Below are 6,382 nucleotides of genomic sequence, written 5' to 3'. Positions count from 1 at the left end.
ATCTGCCCAGTGGGTCAGGGTTAGGGTTAGGGTTAGGGTTATATTTAAGAATGCTACAACATGAAAACACAACAGAAGGCATCAGGAGCATTAAGATGACTTTTAAAAATAACAGGAAAAGCTACCAGAACTCTCTCTCTCTATATATATATATAATATAATATAATATATTATCGTTACTCACAAGCCATAGCTTAGACCTGGCCACGGCTGCTCGCAGCTATTTGTTTCTGCATCATATTCACCCAAAACAGTGTACCCTAAGTTAAGGTGTCAGGTCCGATAAGGAGTTATACAGTAAGTAACAACTTTACAGTACACCGCATCATAAGCGTATTCAGTCTCATGGATCCACCACCTGCTGCAGGCCTGCTTAATAATAGTCTCCTAATAGTCTCATAGACTCCTGAACCAAAACACTGCGTCTCTCTGTAAGAACAGACTGTAACTTGTGGAAGATAGTTGACGTACTACAGCAGATAGACGGGAAAGTATGTTGTTTTGTACATTTTGCCTTATTAAAAACACCATGTGATTGTTGATTGTCTTATCCTATTACCCAATTTCTATCTTGAATGTTGTTCTATAAAAAATCCTTCCACAATGTCACTGCCTAAGTGTTCCCCTCCACCTTCTTCTGCCTTATAGGTCCATGTTCAGGATGTGTACGGCACGTCCTGATTCTAATGGGGATCTAAAACTTGTAAAACATGTTGAGAGACTAGCCGTCTGCTGCTGTTGCAGGAACAGAGCCTGTGTTTCAAGTTTCAAGTTTTATTGTGACGCCACATTACGTAAGTGTAAGAGAGTAAAATTCTTAGGTTTTGGTTGACATTGACATTGCAGCATTAAGACAAATGAAGCAATACGGCCAGATAAGTCTGTAATAGTTACAAGACATAAGGGAGATAAGATAAGGTAGACAAATAAGACAAATAATACAGGACACAATTTAACAGTACAAATAGTACAAAATAAAATAGTACAAAGGTTGTTCAGGAGCCCAAAGAACAGACGCCATACACAGCGTCATCTTGTTTAATGCATGTGAACCGGAGCTCCATACATCACCAGGTACACGTAGGATTATGTGCATGTATACACAGTATAATAAGTATATCTATGGGGAAAGTTAAGAAAATAAGTTCCAGCTCAACATGCGTTGTGTGTTGTGTCTCGTCTCTTCATTGACCCAGATCAGTCTCTGTCTCGCAGCACATCTTGTTTTTTTTTTGCCGTCCTGTTGCCAAATCATGTGTGTTTTATTTGCTTATCATTTAAATGTTCCCAAGCAGATGTCTTTCAGAGGAGATCTGGTCAAGACATTTGAATAAGACTCATTTGCATTCTGAATCAGTGCAGATACAATGATACCTCAAACGCCTCTGACGGATGTGCTTCTACATTCATATGGAAGGAGGGAACTATGTGAGTACAGACACTCAGGCAGCAGACAACTATGGGCCAGATCTGGTCTTGTGATGGCACACATAGCTCAGTGCCGAAAACGGCAGGTATTTGATGGGCCAGACCGGGTCTGAACATGGGTGGGCCAGCTCTGGTATGAGGAATGTGACCCAGATATGTTCCTGTAGTAACTGGGACACCTCTGGTCTGAGTGTGGTTGAGTTCTGGGGAACAAAGTCATACTTGGGCCACGTCCCTATGCTGGCCAAGGATATAACACTAAATGTATGGACAGTGTGTACGCCGATAATATGCAAGGAATTTTTCCTGGATACATGGTGTACAGGTTTTTGCCCTTGCTTGCTTGCTTTGTGCCGGTGGTCCTTGGCCTCCCCTTGGGGCCCCCCGGCTTCCCCGTGTGCCTGGTCTGTTCCGCCGCCGGGCACCTGCTTGGCCGTCCTTGTGCGGGGCCTCTTGGGTCTGTGCTTGCTTGGCTGGGCCGGGTGTGTTGGTGGTGGGGCGGGCTGGGTGCGTGGGGCGGCGGGGGCTCCCTGGGGGGGGGGGTGGGGGCCCACCGCTGGGTACTGGTAGGCAAACTGGCTAGTAGTCGCTCTATGTGTAGAGGGCTGCAAGGGAATTTTTCCTGGCTACATAGTGTACAGGTTTTTACTTTTGCCTGCTCGCGGCTCTGTCAGTATTGATTGATTGATTGACTGATTGACTGAACATTTTCATTGTGTGAAGCGCATTGAGTTGCATCTTGTAAGAAATGCGCTATACAAATAAAATTTGATTTGATTCACGGCTCAGGAATGGCAGCCAGTGCAGTCCCACGTCTGGCCCAGGAACAGAGTTGTACCTGGGCCACATCCGGAGGCCAGTAGAAAACAGATCCGGGCCATAATTACTCTGCTCACAGGGAGGGTTGTTAGTCTTTATTCCAAAGATACTGATATGTAATTAGTTTACAGAAACATGTAGGACCACTTGTAATGTTCATAGCCACGCTCCTCCACAGAGACATCAGTGTTTCTTTCAGAGTGAGTTTACACTAATGAACAACTTCCTTGTTTTTGCACTTCTGTCTTTTGCAAGTTTAAATACCCAGTATAATAGACCGGCTGAAACAAGAACAAATTAAAAACCACAATCTCAAATAGTGTGAAAAGTCACGGGTTGTTTGTTTTGCCAATTTCGAAACTGTCACTCAGGACCAGCCTAGTAATGTGATTGGGCAGCTCTCTCTCTCTCTTTCTCTCATTTGCTTTCTCTCTCCGCTCTCAGGTCTCTCTCTCTGTCTCTGCCACTCTCTCTCCCCATCCCTTGCCATCTCTCTCTCTCTCCATCTCTCTCTCTCTCTCTCTCCCTCTCTCTCTCTCTCTCTCTCTCTCTCTCTCTCTCTCACTCTCTCCCCTCCGAGGTCTCTCTAAACTCCAGTCAGATCATTCCTACCCACTTATATCTGTTGTTTTTTTCCTGATTATATAAGATCTGTAATCTATGTCACTGGCTGAGAACAGGATTTGTTTGCCGTTCAGGGCTACATGATGTTTCATTATCCATTACTAAAAATAATTTCACATCATCCAAATGTTGCAGCTGGGTTGACCATGGCAATCTAATTTACAAGCCTCCTGGGGCCGATCACGGCCCTGCCAGAGTGTTCCCAGGTCCTGCCCTACTGAATCTCCCTCTTCTCTTCAGTGGTTCAGATACAGGACAATCTCGTGACGTTAGAATAAGGTTCTATCTCCATTTTTGTAAAAATTTAGTTTTTTACATAGTCTGACCCATTAGGTGTTTATCAATGCCTGTGTGGTGTTGTTTTTAAAATGTTGACATTTTTGAGTTAGTAATTCATAAAATACAAAGGTTCCATCTCACAAAACATAATGGAATGTAAAAACTTTGACGCTCAATATCTCTGAACTACCCTAAACGGAGATAGAACCTTATCATTCTAAGCTCACGATCTGTCAGTCCTGGAAGAAAACGTTATGGTTTTATTACTTGTTTCGAGTTGAGTGTCCAAGTTAAAAGTTTACATGAATTACACACAACAGAACACTATAACACGTTATACAAGAACATAGACCGGCATCAACCCTATGATAAACATTTCCAGAGCTGTGTACTTTGCTCCAACTTTATCAACTTTAAGTTAATAAACCTGACTTTATGTGACAGTAATATGACAAAGCATGTAAACCTGGTGGCGATCCCTCTCAAAGTGGACTAGTGCAGTAAACTAATGTTGCTTCTCAGTTCGAAGAGAGTCGTCGTATTGGGTGTCATATAGGCAGTACTTTTCCATTGGTGCTGCAGAGGAAGTCAAAAGAGGAAGTTGTCAGCTGCGGTTCAATGTTGTCGTCCGACTCTGCACGTTGCTTGGGATAGCTCACTTTGCTTACTAAAGCATTTTCTATGCATTCATTTGGTTAGTAAAAACATTTGGTTATTAAAAACCCCTGTAACCAACCCACAACAGATTCAAATGGGACGAAATCAGAAAGTGTTTTTGGTGGCTGCTAAGTCTTTCACACTGGTGGTGCTGACCTGAACTATGGTCCTACCAGTGAGGCCGGCCTGGCCTGGCCGCTCCGGGGTCAGACTGTCTTCTCACATGGAGCTTATTGCTGCTGCTCTCTGTGGGAGAGCCAAGCTGTGCCGGGGAGTAAAACTCTTCTGCACTGTACAGTTCTGCTCAGCCGTGGTAAAACTGCACTGTAAGTGTCGCTGCCAGAGTCAGGAGACAGGAAATGGTTACAGACAGGACTTCCTGACAGAGAGCATGAAAGTTGAAAGTATGCACTGAAGTGTGTGGTGTGTGTGTGTGTGTGTGTGTGTGTGTGTGTGTGTGTGTGTGCGAGCGTGCGTGTGTGCGTGTGTGTGTGTGTGTGCGTGTGTGCCAGCGTGCAGGCTGTGCGTACACATGTGTGTGTTTGTGTGTATGTGTGTGATACTGATATTAGTGTAGGAAACGACAACTACATTAATCAAAAAGTCAGATGTTGTGAATGTTTAGTTACACTCCTTTCTAGATCCAAAACTACAGCGCCACCCTACCTGGAGTGAGATCTCCCTGACGCTGGCACCTGATGCTAGCTGGCTAACTGCTTGAGGGTGTAACCCTTGTCGCCATGGGGACCTGGCCATTGACTCGTCTAGCAACAAGTCCCCTCTAATTGAATAACAAAACTAGTTAGCATAATGCTAAGAGGGTGATCATAACTGTATTTATTTGGAGTGTTTCAGAACACATAACTGATATCGTCAAAACCTAGGTTTCTAACCTCGTAATAAACGGGCAACATACATAACATAACGTCAAGGCCTCTCCACCCATTCACAGTGTCAATGCACAGGATGTTTAAACGCCATCCGTAAGCTCGTCTGCCTGTGACATGAAAGGGAGGAGGGGTCGGACAGAGAAGTGACACAGCCTGTGTTTTTTTTTCCTTTCACTTAGCTATAGCTCTCTCTGGCGCGGTGTACGTGAGCGTGTACTGGTTTAATCCCATATTAGCAGCTCAGGCTGTCATGTGAGCCTCTCTGCATCTGACTGGCCCTGCCTGCCAGGGGGGGATTACACTGGAATACACCGAGTTCCTCGTCAATAGGCTGCTGCCATTGAAAACAATACTGCTGGGAAGTTATAATTAGTGGACTGTATATTAAGTGACTTACATTGAGATGTGTGCGTGGGTGTGTGTGTGTGTGTGTGTGTGTGTGTGTGTGTGTGTGTGTGTGTGTGTGTGTTACTGTAAGTCTCTTCGGCCTGAGGTAATCTAATGGAGGGTGTAAAGCCAGGGGATATGTCCGGGTACTAGCACACTCTGAAGCCATCTTCCCTACAGGGTGCTGGAGAGTGCTTTGTATTGACATGAAGTCTTCTTAGTGCTTTTTGAGGTGAATCCATTTCCCTCTGTCCTGCCCCCACCCCCCCTGCTAGCAAGACAATCTTGTTACATCTGTGACCTCCCGTCATGTGTGGCGTGGTCAGTGCTGGTTTAACACTATTGTAGGTTGCCATCATAGTGTCCCTGCTCCTTCTAGCCCGAGGGCACCTTGGGAATAGGTTTCTACTTGTGTTCTAGAAAGACTCTCTAAAAGTTGGATGTGCTGGGTATGTCGATTCGTGCCTGTCTAACATGTAAAGTTTTCAATACTTCAATTAACCCTGCGACACTTTAAATGACACTATGTGCAATATGACAACCCTCGGGTACATAAGGTTGCAGAGAATAGGAAATGTTAGAATAGGTATAGCATAGCATAGAGTACAGCACAGTGTTTTATTTGTACAGTATAGTATAGTGGATAGTGTACATAGCCTTTATTTATGTAAACCAGCTCCTTTCCCTTCTTGTTTTTTTTTGGTTTTTTTCTTTCCTAGCACCAGGGGAGCACCCCCTCCCAAATTTCGTTGTTTGGTACCTGTACTATATCAATGACAATAAAGACCATTCATTCATTCATTCATTCATTCAAGTTGATCGAAATATATCCTCGCAGTAGTTGTTAAAGTCTTCACGAACGATTATATTACAACTGAAAATATACTACTTTTTTAATAATCTTTTTTTATACGTTGCTGTTTTTCACCAAGCATTCTGTTCAACGTTCCAGACATGAGTTCTATCATTATTACAACTAAGCTGGTGTTCAATATTCTCTCAGGGACTTTAGCCAACAGTAGAATTCACAGCGTCTTTCCTAACAGAGCGTTCATTCTCCTCCTTCGACAGTGGAATAAGTGGTGTAGAACAATTACCCTCTCCTTTCCCTCTCCTCTCCCTCTCCTTACCCTCTCCTTTCCACCTCCTTAGCAAAGCATTATCTCGCTAAGCCCGGCTGTGTTCTGCCACTTATAACATTTTGTGATTAATTGCCCCTAAGTCACTTGCTTTGGCTCTTTAAATTAGTCTAAAATCCACCCAGATGAACATTCCTTTGGGATCATACCCCCCCCATC

This window comes from Nansenia antarctica (genome assembly GCF_963989245.1).
Source record: "Nansenia antarctica genome assembly, chromosome: 15".
Classification (NCBI taxonomy): Eukaryota; Metazoa; Chordata; class Actinopteri; order Argentiniformes; family Microstomatidae; genus Nansenia; species Nansenia antarctica.
The sequence above is the reverse complement of the archived record's forward strand: the minus strand, read 5'-3'. Positions refer to the sequence as shown.